We start from the raw sequence: 10,779 nt of genomic DNA, 5'->3' as shown, positions 1-10,779 counted from the left end.
TGGTTTGGTTTTTTAGAGACAGGGTCTAGCTCTGTCACCCAGGCTGGATGCAGTGGCCTGATCACAGCTCACTGTAACCTTGAATTCCTTTGCTCAAGTGATCCTCCTGCCTTAGCCTCTCAAGTAGTTGGAACTATAGGTATGCACCACTATGACCCCACTAATTTTTTTAGTTTTTGTAGAGACGGGGTCTCACTATGTTTCCCAGGCTGGTCTCAAACTCCTGGCCTCAAGTGATCCTCCTGCTTTGGCCTCCAAATTTCTGGGATTACAGGCGTGAGCTACCATACCCAGCCTTGTTTTTCCTTCTTATTCCATGCCATTAGCGATTTTCAAGGTCAATTCCATATGATAAAGATTTCTGAAGATGCTTGCATTTGAGGATACATTGCATAATGTACATTTGCTTCTGTGTAGGTAAAATTCTAAGGGAATATCTTACTGTAGAACAATTCTAACCATGTTTCCAAAGACATGGAATTTAGATCATCTTTTTACATAGAATAATCCCTGAAATAGTTTAGCTTCATGAAAAGCCAAAGAAAACCCTGTGGCTTTACAATTATTACAATCAACAACAAAAGGAAAGTATAAAAGGGAAAATGATTAGAGACAAATTTTTTATTACAATTTGAACTTCCTGACAGTAAATGCAAATCATGTTTGATAAGTGGTGTTTCTATTGACTTCAGGTTTAAATTTGTAAGCTGACACCCTGGCAGGCCTGGAAGAATTTGCTGGTTTTGTTGACTAAAGGCCTTGTCTCTTAATGTCCATACAGGGACAGGACAAAAGAGAGAGGCAGAGAGTTGTAACCAAGATGACCAAATAAAGCTGAGTCCCTGAAATGACCATATCTGCAGGAAGAAATCTACCCAGGGTTAGGGTAAAGAACAGGGAAGTTTATCTGTCATGACCTGGGCTCTGGTTTGTCTCTGATGGTTAACTTTTGACTGCCTGCATCCTTTTGTGATTCTTTCCAACCAGAGAAGATAATATAAAAAGTGGCCTTGCCAGGTGCCACTTCTGGGGATGGGATAGACAAATATAATACAACCCTGAAAATACATATTTTCAGCAGCTTATGTGGTTTATGTGCCCAGATTTGAACAGTGTGTTAGGTATTCAGCACAGGTCTATCCAAACACTTTTTTGGAATGACCTGCTATAGTTGTCTCTCTTGTACCCCTTCATCTTACCCCTCATCTATGTGGGTTCAGCAATGGTTACCATCATGTGGTATGATCACCTGGCCATAGTTAATTATTGCAGGAATGGGTACATGGCCCAAGCCAGGGCAGGCAAACTCTTCCCTAGGAACTTGAATTAAGAAGTTTTTTTCTAGTGGCTAAATTGGTAATTTAAAAACTCCAGATGGTTTGGCAGTGATGTATTCTCCCACCTAACACTGCAGCCAGAAAGAATGATGCAGAAAACCAGAGGGAGCAGAGACAAAAAGTCCCAAGGGCTTTATAGTGCTTAAGTTTAACACTCTCTCATTGAATCCCTGCCCCTCCCCTGCTTATTTTTGGGTTGAAGCTACAGTTGATTTCTGTTACTTGTATTCAAAAAGAATTCAAACTAATATAACAATAGAGCTTCCATTTCATTTTTTACGTGTTCTCAGAGATGTTTAATTTCAATATTTGATAGAAGAGATACTCCAAATCTGACAATCAAATGCCACAATTCCATTTTTTAGGTAAACACTCTAATTCATTCTTATCATTTGAGTAAAAATGTGTAATAAATGCCATGACTATAATTTATTGCATTATACTTTTATAGACTTTTAAGTGATTTTAACCATTACACTACTAGAGAGAGGTTTAATAATGAAGAAATACATCACTTTCAGCAAACTAGAGTATGCCAGTCTCACATATCTGCATTTACTATTTTGCAGGTGAGGTTTGCTCTCCAGCTAAAATTATTCTTTTTCATATGAACAGGAGATTGGTTGAGTGATAGTTCTTAATTCAAGAAGGAGCAGTGTAACTGTGACTGAAAAGCTATTCAGAAGCAAAAATACTCTTCTAAAAATAGTTTTGTGTTCTGTAGAATGTTACTCATTTAATATTCACCTTTGAATATTGAAAATCCTTTTGGCTCATCAAATACTTTCTGTCATGACATAGAATACATGCTTAAAGAATTTAGCAATTCATGAAGATCCATTTATAATTTCATATTTCTACTTTAGGGAAATGGGTATGTGCAGAATGTTAGAATGGAATTCTCCCTGCCACGGTGTCAGCTGAGGTGCCAATTCAATGAATATCAGGATATCAAATGGAGTCAAAGCGTCACATGCAAATTTTATGAAAAAAATATAAAGGAAACTGTTCCACAACCCTAGATCCATCTGACAGACCAAGGATGAAAAGAAAAGTCAGATAGACTTTTGTGAGGGAGACTAGAGAAGGGGGATCTTTGTAGGAGATGTTGGCGTGTTTGGAGAAGGAGTGGAGAGGGCTAATTTTTTTCCTCAAGCCTAGAGGGAGGGATTTCCATGAAGAGACCTAGAAGGGCCGCTATGTTCTCTTTGAAACTGACGCATGGAAAATTGGAGTCCAACTCACCAACCCCCAAGAAATGTAGAGGGAGACGGATGTGGTAGGCAGAATGATAGTCCCCCAAAGATGAAATACATCCTGAGATGTCTACAGGACCAGAGAATATGTTACCTCACATGGCAAACAGAAATTTGCACATGTGATTCAGTTAGGGATCCTGAGATGAGGAGATTATCCTGGATAATCCAGGTGGGCCCCATGTAATTGCAAGGGTCCTTTTGAAAGAGAGGTGGGAAGGTCAATGTCAGGGAAGAAGATCAGGTGAGGGAGGCAGAGGTCAGAGTGATGTGGCAAGAACCAAGGAGTGCAGGCAGCCTCTAGAAGATGGGAAAGGCAAGACATGGGCTCTCCCTGTTTTTCCAGAGCCATCAAAAATAGGCAACTGATTTCAAATATCTGACCTCCAGAACTATAATTATAAATTTGAGGTCATTTATTACTGAAGTAATAGAAAAATAATACACAGGCTGATGCGTTGGTGGCAGAGCTCAGAGAGGGCTGCTGCCGTGTTGTTGGCTGACAAGCACACAGTGTGGGTAGAAAGATGTGTGAGGAATTTCAGAGGACTGGAAAGGGACCTCATGGGAAAGTGAGCCAGCAAGGGGTTTTGTGAGGTCTCCCCGGTAGTCCCCGCTTAGGGGCAAGGAGATCTCAGCAGGAGGAGGCTGACAGTATGCCATCGACTTCCTGTTGTTGAGGAAGGAATTCCAAATGACCATGCGCACCCGTCTGTCAAGGGAACTGGAGCAGAGTGGGGCCCAGAAAGCTCAAGGCCAACTGAACAACAGTTCCAATTCAAGTAAAACTCTTCTCACCCATGCCCAACGTTGGTCTTGATAGATGCTAAAGCCACCTTTAGACAGATGTGGGACATAAGGAGTTGAAATGGGGAAACTGACTACCACCCTATTCATAGTCCAGACTTTGAACTATAGCAGTTCCAACAACCTGGAAGAAAATAGAAGACTTGATATTAAAGCAAACTTACAGCTTTATTATCTTGAACTGGACTTTCTAATTAACTAAGAATTTTTAATGGTACAGAGGGACCATAGAATCTTCTAGAATAGTACAGAAAGGTCCTGTATATCCACGCCCAGGTTTCCCTTTTATTAATATCTTACATTACCATGGTACATTTTTCGTAACTAGTGAAGTAATATCCAATCGAGATTTAACTTTTTTAAGAAAAAATTACAACTTTGTTTTGTCTTCAGTTTAATCACACTGACATGTTACTTTGAAAGTATCAAAAACACAAATATTGGTTGTTTCTGAGACTTTTAACTGAGCAACAAAGTTACAAGGAAAAAGCAAAAACTTACCCCCAAATTTTCACATAAGTGGGCAAAATATAAGCTTTAGAATCTTGAAAAATGGTAGATATTTCAAAATAGAGACTGTAGAAACTTAAGAAATATGATATATGTCTGAGAAAGGGAAAGAAAAAAGCAGGATAGCTGCTTCTGAAGCTCTGTTATCAGAATGTAACTAGAATGAACTTTTACTAAAGCAGAATGCAGAGAGTTGTGTTCTCTCTCTCTCTCTCTCTCTCTCTCTCTCTTTCTCAAAAAACATAGCCTTAAATGCAAAGTGAAAATTTTATTTTGTCTTTTTTATATTTAGGATAACAGATTTCTCTTCCCACTTTTTAAGGTAGCTGAAATTGAAAATTCTTTCTGATTTGCTTCAGAAGCTTCCCGCCCATACTTGGGTTGCAAATGTTTGACCTCGAATGCTTTCAGGCTTCCTGTGTGGACTCTCGTTTTCAGTGGTGCAGATCACCTGAGAGTTCATGTCTGTGCGCCAGTTACCTGAGGTGCCTTGGAGACAAGACTTTTATTCTTGATCCTGTTGAAAAAGGATAAAAGTAACTGACTCTTTCTTTTAGTATTGTGTTGTTTATGAATTAAGAATTTGGATTGAAATAATGAAGGATATAAAGAAAAAAAGATTTCATCATGTGAGTTATTCTTTTCCTAGGAAATTAAATTATCCCTGAAAAAAACTCACTGAAAGAAGTGATTAACCATTCTCTCTACAGGTCTTGGCATGTTGAACATCTTTATGATGGCATAACCTCACCTAAAAATAATAAATCTGTAAAATTCCAAACTTTCTTAAAACACTAAAAATGTCTTTCCACTTCAAACTGCAACACCAACCATTAGAATCTGATACAACTCTGTCTGTGTCACTAAGGAACCAACATGGTGACATTAAGCTAAAAACAATCAAACCTTCTGCCCATTGTTGGAAATCATTTCAGACCTTGCTCTGTCTGGCAGCCCTTCTCTTCCTGTGAAAAGACAAGGCTGCCTCTATCATCCTCACCATTCCATGACAAAGATGATATCCACCCCCATCTGTGACAACTGCACGTGGTCAGCATGTTCACCAAGTTGGAGGATAAACAAATTTTAATTCCACACAGATCTGTATAGTAGCTAATAAAAGTATGAATAAGCAAAGCTATAGATGTATAATTGATGAAGGCCTTTATGAGCAATTACAGATAGTCTAAAAATATTAAAATTAGCATGGTATACCACATGGCAGAATTGATATTAATACTGATGAGACAAGATGGGAATCAGTAGATCCTACAAAGTCAAGTCAAAGAAAGGGGATGATTCATGAAGGAATATGACAAAAACATTACCCTCACCTAGGCCAAAGCCTTGTTAGTCCTTCAGTGAGGAGGGATTAAAAATTAACAGTTCCTGAAAGTTTGCTGTATATATATTTATTTACACTAACTATTGAGTAAATAATAAATAGTTTATTCTATATTCTAGGTTCAATCCTTTCCGACTAATTTTTTTGTGTTGGTTTTTAAAATCTCAACTCATTAACTCCTTTAGCAGTGGTTAAAGGTGGTACCTTAACTTTTTAGTCATACACTGACCATGCAGCCAATGGCTGGCCTGCAGAGTGAACAAGACCAGGTACACCTCTGTACAGGTGCCACCTGAGCAAAGCAAGCGTGTCAGAACAGCCACACATTGCCCTGACTTCATTTGTCTCTGACCTGTGTTTTCCAAAGCATGGAGTGCTGACCATCTGCATCAGAATTTCCACGGGTGCTTGTTTCAAATAAAGCTTCTGGGGCCCTTCCTAAACCAAGTGAATCAGAAGTTCAGAAGGTGTCCTGGAAACTGTATTTTAAAGACATAACTAGCTGCATTGAATGAGCAAACTAGAGATTGAGAACTATTGTTTTACATACTGTCAAAGGGAATTAATTCCATATAGAAATTCTATGGGAAACCAAGTGATAATTACTAGTTTGTAATTTTTCTGCTGTAACACTTCTCTCTATTTGTATCCATAGACGATTCTCTTACGAAGGCTTCACTTGGATGTAGAGAATATTTTTAGTAAGTTTATGGAGGTAGCTATTATTACCTGCCTGAATACCCATATGACATAACCATGCTGTATCTTTACAGATGATTTTAAAATTACTCAAGGTATGTGTAAAACACTTATTTAAAAACTTAATTGAAATCATATACCTGAGACAAATCTATTTTGTCAATTCCCGTATTTCTCCATACATCTAACAACCACCTATGTATTTTCATAGGAAGTTATATGTGGTTTTTTAAATCATCAATGCAAATCAGGGTAATTAATGTAACTAGTTACTGAGTATCACTCCACTCAGACTCTAGCAGAAAATATTCTCGATGTGACTGCATTCATTAAACATTGATAACTGTGCTTTTGTAGCTGGGCTAATATAAAAACCAAAGAAGCTTGATTTTTAATTATCTGACTTAACATGAAATAATCTTTCTCTACATGATGGAAATATAAAAATAATATTTATATTTGAAATATTATCCATAAGTGTTGTTGTTGTTTTAATTGGGAGAAACAATAATTCATACTGTATCCTTAAATTGTGGAGTGGTGTTTAAGAACATAGAATCTGGAATTGGAGAGCTTAGACTCAAAATTCCAGTTCTACCTGTTAGCTGTGTCATCTCAGGCAAAACACTTAACTTCAGTTTTCTTATCTATAAAATGACAAACATGCTCTTCTTTCATTGATTTGTTGTGATGATTACATTATATATTTAAAGGCTGAGACCAATGTCTGCCACATAGTAAACACTCAATAAAGTTAGTCATTATTATTATTATTCATCTATTTAATAACCTGGCAGGGGAATGTCTCAGGTCATTAATCTATTTGTTTTCTGTACATTTCCCTACCTCTTTTTTTCTTTCACTAGTACTCTGAGGATTTTTTTTCTGTTAGCACACACCAACACTACAAAAAAGATTAAAGGAAACCACTGACTGAAATGCTAACAACTTTTTGGGTCAGTTTTTTTTTTTTTTTTCCTTTCTCATAGACCATGATATTGAGGGCTTGGGGTTGGGGAAAGAGAAAAGAAAAGGCAGAGTATGACTCTGCAGGGAAAGAACTTGAAGATGACACTAGGAATCCTCAAAGTGAGAGGGAGAGGAAGTGCTCTTTATTAGAAATGACCTCTGATCAGCACGCCCTACAAGGTGGGCACCTGCCAGCTTATCTGCCTCGAGCAGACAAGATGCTCTCCAGCAGTCCTGAGTACCTGGATATGTCCTTTAACACGTGGTGGGGAACCTGGTCATTCTGAGTGGGTATGGGGGCTTGAAGGGAGTACATCAACTTTCCAGAAGGTTGTATAGGACCAGTTGGGAATTTCCCTAAGAATGGAGTAGTGGACAAACAATTGCTGATTCATGAGTCTACCTACATAATGGAAAAAATGCTAAATTACAAAAAGGTCAAGTTGGTGTTTGGATGGTTTTTATTTCCATATTGTAAAATTACAGGAATGACACAACCACATTGATTAATTATACAGTAATTGGTTTTGAGTACAGTTCAAAAAAATTAGTTCCTTCTCAAATAATTCTTCTCTCCAGCATTTTAAGACCCAGCCTTCCAGCAGTAGCCTTTGCACCACCTCCGTCAGGCTGGGGAGGCAGCAGACCCTCCCCTGGGTCATGCCCTATGACTGGGGGCCAAGCACGCCTTCTCCCCAGTGTGGGAGCTGAACAGAGGAGGAGCTTCTTATGCTACAGGCACCACTTGGGAAGCCTGGGGCTACTGCCTCAGTGGGTCCTCGGTGTGAGGGGAGAGCCTTTGCTGAACAGCAGCTCCAGCCCACCTACATGGACCCTGGGCTGCTAAGAAAGCCCCTTTCTGCACAATTGGGCATCAGCAGTCCCCACGCTAGTGGAACAGCCCACCATATGGGCAGCTCTGCCCCAGAATCCCCAGAGCCAGCTTTGAAGCGCTCACTGTGCCTGTGTCTGAGGCTCTGCTCCTGTAGCTCCTAGGCCCCCACCAGGCCTGCAACTCTGCCCCTGAGACTCTACAGTTGTACCTGGTCCCCAAGACCCCACTGCTGAGTCCCCACCACCACTGCTGGTCTGCAGAGCCTCCCTGAGGTCCAACACTTCACTCAGGACCTTCCAACTCTGAGCAGCCATCAGTCCTGGGCTTGGTTTGAGAGAGTCCCCAGCAAAGGATAACAGGTGCCCTGTAATCTTATTAACCCAGAGCCAAGAGGTGAGGAGCCACATGAGAAGAAACCAGCAAAAGAACCCTGGCAACATGAAAATACAAAATAGTTCAACACCCACCAAAGGAGCACAATGGAGATAGGGTAGAGGATTCCACCCATAAGGAAATTGCTAAAATGACAGAAATGGAATTCAGAATGTGGCTGGCAAACAAGATGATTGGAATTGAAGAGAAAGTTAAAAACCAACAAAAAGAAACCAAAAAAATATTTCAGAAAATCAATGAAAAAAATGAAAAAGTCACTAGAGAGCTAGACAACATAAGAAAGGATAAAATAGAACTTAAAGAAATGAAAGAGTCAATTAACACAACAGAAAGCTTTAACAAAAGGCTAAACCAAGGAGAAGAAAGAATGCCAGAGCTCGAAGACAAGACTCCCAAGATGACCCAGTCATTCAAAGAGGCAGAGAAGAGTATAAAAATGTCTGAGCAATCACTGAGAGAGATATGGGACTATGTGAAGCAAACTAACATTTGAATTATAGGTATCCCTGAGGGAGAAGAAGAAAAAGCTAAAAGCATGGAAAATCTATTTGAGGAAATGGTTGAAGAAAACTTCCCTGGTATCATAAGAAATTCAGACTTACAGATACAGGATGGACATCGAACACCAACAAGATTCAAGGCAAATAGGTCATCTATATGACACATAGTAATTAACCTGGCCAAAGTCAAAATGAAGGAGATAATTCTGCAAGCAGCAAGACGAAAACATCAAATAACTTAGAAAGGAAAATCCATCAGGCTAGCTGCAGACTTCTCAGCAGAAACCTTACAAGCCAGAAGGGATCGGGATCCCATCTTCAATCGACTTAAGCAGAACAATGCCCAGCCTAGAATGTTGTATCCTGCAAAACTTAGTTTCACAATAGATGGAGAAATTAAGTCTTTTCCACACAAGCAAACACTGAGGGAATTTGTCATGACCAGACCTGCTCTGCATGAAATACTCTGTACAGCATTATACACAAATCAAATATCTCCCTTTAAAATGAATCATTTCCCTTTATCCTTTAACAAAAACAGCCCTTTAAAAAATCTTGAAAATTAATTTCTCATGCCATAAACCTCCTCAACCTCCTACCACCAGTTACCATGTCTTATAACTTATTTGTACTGAATGACTAGTATACCACTGCTAGTTTTATATTTTCATTATTTATTCTTTCCTATATCTATCTAAATATAATTATATATTATATATTATATAATTTGCAAAATTGCAATCTCCAAAATTACCAATGACCTTACCTGTACACAACTCTTTCATTCACTGTTTTCTTTGATTTCTCAGAAGTATGTGATGCCAATTTCATTAACTACTTCCTTGAAATTATCTTCCCTTAATTTGTATAATATTGCAATATGCTGATTTTCTCTTTCCTTTATATCTTCTTTCTGATATCTTAGAAATCATCCTTGGCCTCAGGAAATTTCCAGTCTAATGTAAAGACCAAAATTTTGCCAGACGCCACCTAATGGTTGACTCAATCTCAATGCACAAACTTTTTCTGTCCTGGTATTTTCCCTCTACACATTTACTAGTATTCAATTAAGTGTAAATCTAGGAGTAAAACACTGTACTATAGGAGCATAGATGGGGAGAGATAATTTGAAAGGAAGAGATAGGGAAATTTTGTATAGGAGAAGGTGACACAGGATGGAAATCTAAGGATAGAGAAATTTCAGCCTTCAGAATTAGAAGAAAGATACTCCACATGGGTGGAACTACTTGAGCAGTGACCTTTAAGTAGAAAAATATTACATATTATGGATAGTTCTGGTAAAATATGCAGAGGGATGATGTAAAAGATGTGACTATACTAGATCATGGGTGAATGCTCTGAAGCCTAGACTTTATTATGTAGGAAGCCATCAACAACTTAAGGATAAAAGAGTCTCACTATTAGAGCTATAGTTTAGAAAGAGAACTCAAGTGTCAATGTGGAGAATATATTAGTGGGGGGAGAGATTAGTGTTGGGGCATCTTTTTTTAAATGTATCTCATTCTGTATCAGTCATACATTGCTTTCTTGTGTTACTTGTCTTTTCTATGTTAATATTTACTCATACGTTGACTTCTAACATATTAAGCTCTTTAAAGCAGGGGCCAATCTTATTTTCCTTTCAAGGATACTATCTCACATACAGAAGTTATCACTCTGCTGTGAACATCATCATCATTATGTTACCATGTGCCAGGCACTGCACAAAGTCAGTTACACAGACTGTATCATTTAATCCTTATAATATGATTGTCCTCATTTTACACGTGTGAAAAAAGGACTTAGAGAACTTACCTATTTTCTCTAAATCATACAGTTGTTAGCCAGTGGAGTCAGGATTCAAATCCAGTTCTTTGTGAATTCAAAGCTGTTAACAACAGTGTTAAATGGACTCTCCATAGTGATCAATCAATGAATATTTTTGAATGATTGAATAAATAAGAATAGCGGATCAAAGAATGAAACCTGGTTGCTTTGAGTTGATTAATATTAGCAAATTAAACTTATCTGCTCATGTTGGGAAGATGTCCTGTGTTTGAATTGTGCAAATACATTTATCCAGGGTTTTAACATAATAAAGGTAATGATAATGGTATAAGGCATTAAT

Source organism: Propithecus coquereli, unplaced genomic scaffold (genome assembly GCF_000956105.1).
Source record: "Propithecus coquereli isolate 6110/MARCELLA unplaced genomic scaffold, Pcoq_1.0 Scaffold87, whole genome shotgun sequence".
Lineage (NCBI taxonomy): Eukaryota > Metazoa > Chordata > Mammalia > Primates > Indriidae > Propithecus > Propithecus coquereli.
Note: the sequence above shows the minus strand (reverse complement) of the source record.